Raw genomic sequence first — 3,412 nt, forward strand, 5'->3', positions numbered from 1 at the left:
TCTACTGGATTTGAGGTGCCATCTTCCATGTTCACTTTCCATCTGTAATGGACGCATTTCACAAATTATTTCAATCACTTCCAAAACCGATCAGGCTATGGCCACGAAAGGGGCCTGACTGGCTTGAGCTTGTTGAATGGTGGTTCCTTGAGTTTTCTGGGGCTCATTAAACTCTTTGAAGGAGCTTGCTCTTTGCGTGCAAGAATCTTCTGCATAGGTCGGTAGCCATGGGGCTCCACATAGTAGAGCATGAGTGCAGGTGGTATCACTGTGGGTGCTTTAGGCAAACATCTTAGGCTTGTTGTTGAGTCTGCGTACATCTTGCCATTCACAGGGGTATCTGTAATCCTATGCATAGTTGTGATAGCACCCCTGTGATGGTGTGATATCATACCTGTAATCCCTGAGGAAATGGCTGAATTAGGACCTCTTCCAATTTCTTCATGCAGGAGTCTGTGGCAGAAGGATTGAAACCCCAAGGAGAACTCCACAAATAGAATGCTACACAAAATAACAGTGACAATAGTTTATTGCAGGAATATATTGGTCACCACTGCAGAATCAAACTTGGTTAATGTCAAAACGCATGTAACAATAATTTGCATAATACACTGGTAAGATGTTGGGCTCAATCACAACCGCAAATGACACATTGAAAGGGACATAGAAAATATCCTTAGTTATTCACATATATTACAGGTAATGGCACCTACAATTATAATGGTCACAGATAACTAATATGTCATGAACTGTCAGAATATATAAACTATCTACGGGATGGCACTGCACCAATCATGTGCTGGGGAATGTCTTCCAGATGAAAGCGTGAAATGAAGCAAACCTGTGCACAGTATTTGTAATCCAAATTGGTTTTATTGAACAGGCACTTGTTGTGTAAAGAATAAGCTTCCAACAGGTGGTGCTAGGTACAGCATAGGCTTCCGATGGAGGATGTTGTGACTAACAAAACCTCCTGTCTCTCTGTGCTGCTGGCAGTAAGGTTCCTGATAAGGGCTCTTCAGGATGTCTGCAGCTGCTGGCTCTGTCCAGTCAACCAGGGGTGTGGTATAACACACCGACAGTCGGGATTCTGACAGTCATTACTCCGACGTCGGAATCCCGACTGCACAGCGGGGGGAGCACAATGAAGCCCCTTGCGGGCTCGCTGACCTCGCCACGCTGTGGGCACGGTGGCGAGCTGTGCTCGCCACCTATTTTATTCTCCCTCTATGGGGGTCGTGGACCCCCACGAGGGAGCAGTCGGGATTCTGACGTCGGAGTAATGACTGTCGAATCCCGACTGTCGGGGAGCCGTCCGGCACCCTCAACCAGGAAGGGCAATTAACCCCTGCAGCCCTAGTCCATGAGGTCCACAGTTTAACCACACAAAAAGGGTACCACAGGAGTGGGGTACCACACATACACACTATATGCACAAAATATCTTTAACGATAACCTTCATTTGGGATACAGTCAATTTATTGTCTGTCAAAATATGGACGACCAAAATACCGGCAACCATTGGTACATATACAGACAAGTTCAAAATGTCAACTTTTTGGCATGTCGACATTGTAAATATCTGTATTTTGTCCATGTCAGCATTTTGAACATGTTAGTATTTTGACTCTCTGCTGATGCTTGTCGGTATTTTGACTGTCTGTATTTTGAATGTCAGAAATCATAATGAACCCCTACAATCCCTGTTCAGGAAGAGCATGAGACTTGTACAGAACTCACACAGGTGGCTAATCTGCAGCTTCTGTAGCAGCAGAAGCAGAGGAATGCAGAGCAGAACCCTCATTGATACCCCTTTCACACTAGAAAGTGTTTGCGAGCCTGGTACAATATCCCAGTTGCCCTGGCTTGCAAACTCTTTCACACTAGCCACCTGCCATGGCATAAAGCCAGGCGTGTGGCATAATTGGGAGGTGGGCCCAGGGCAGCGCTGGGAGATGTCCCGGGTCTAATCCTGGTCAAGACCCGGGTTGAAATCCTGGAAAGTTGGACCAGGGACAATTTTTTCAGGACCCTGATATTTCTGAGGAGCTGCCTGTGCCGCTATTGTAGCTCCCTGTCGCCGCTTATCGGAGAGTTACAGAACCAGCCGCCTGCCACACGGACCACACCGCTGCCCCACGCCACATGGACCCCACTGGCAGCACTACCGGCTGATCGCACCACAGACCACACCACAAGGACCCTGTTGACCGCCACTAGGAGCTGCACACCCCAAGTGCCCCGCTGCCTGCCTCCGCCACATGGACCTCACTGCTGGCTGCACATAGGTGTGTGCCAGTGGTGCTTCAACGCTGGCACACACCTGGATTGGACCCGACATATCGTGTGTGATAAAAAGCACCCACAATGTGCCACTGATTGGTCCGATTCCAAGACATTCCGTTGGAATCGGCTGAAATCGGACCAAATTAGCTCCGTGTATGGGCACCTTTACATGAGAATAGACTGGATGCTGCCTGGCGCTTCATGTAGTGGTAGAGTCAGACCATATTTTGCATTTTGCTGTGAATCCTTAAACAAAGGGGCACCCTCTGAATCATAGTGTTCACTCTAGGATTTTTTTAGGGCAGGGTGGTACCACTGAAGAGGGCACATGTCCACAGAAAGGGGTGCAGCCTCATGACATGCCCCCTTTTTCGTAACTTTGGCCAGGTGCCCAACCACCCCTACATCAGACATTACCTAACCTTTAATATAACTTTATTTCTGTGACCACAGTTCTATAGTGTGATTCTTGTAACAGTGGTATCACCACCACCAGCTTATACAGAAGGCTAGCATAGGTGTGTGCACATTGTGTGTTAGGGGTGCACAGGAACCCCCTAATGCTGTGCCCCACCCTTATGAACACCTCTGCCGCTACCAATACCAGCAATACCCTTAACCAAAGACTTTTGCTTTCTAGAACTGTATTCATTCAAAGAAGCGCCCATCAATCAATTATACTGTATGTGTGTTTGCATTGTTAATTGAACTAGACCAGGCTTGTCTAACCTGCGGCCCTCCAGATGTGCTAAAACTACACATCCTAGCATGCCTTGCCACAATTTGGCTATTAGGGAATGCTAGAATGATGGTAATGCATGCTGGGATGTGTAGTTTTAGCACATCTGGAGGGCCGCAGGTTGGACATGCCTGAACTAGACCATTGTCATATCACTAAATACCTGCGGCATCCATATATGTTTATGACTTTATTTGCATGTACCGTTACACAGAATAATTAGAAGATTAAAACTGAAATAGGCAGGAGATTTTGGTGTGGCTGAGAGACTTTTTATATGGTAGCGAGTGCCAATAGATGATGGAAGACACGCCTGATTGGCGGTGTTAGATACGCCCAATAGGTGGAGCTATGCACACTCCTTTGACGGTGCACCCCCTAATAAAA

The sequence above is a fragment of the Crinia signifera genome, unplaced genomic scaffold (assembly GCF_055691185.1).
Source record: "Crinia signifera unplaced genomic scaffold, ASM5569118v1 HAP2_SCAFFOLD_101, whole genome shotgun sequence".
Classification (NCBI taxonomy): domain Eukaryota; kingdom Metazoa; phylum Chordata; class Amphibia; order Anura; family Myobatrachidae; genus Crinia; species Crinia signifera.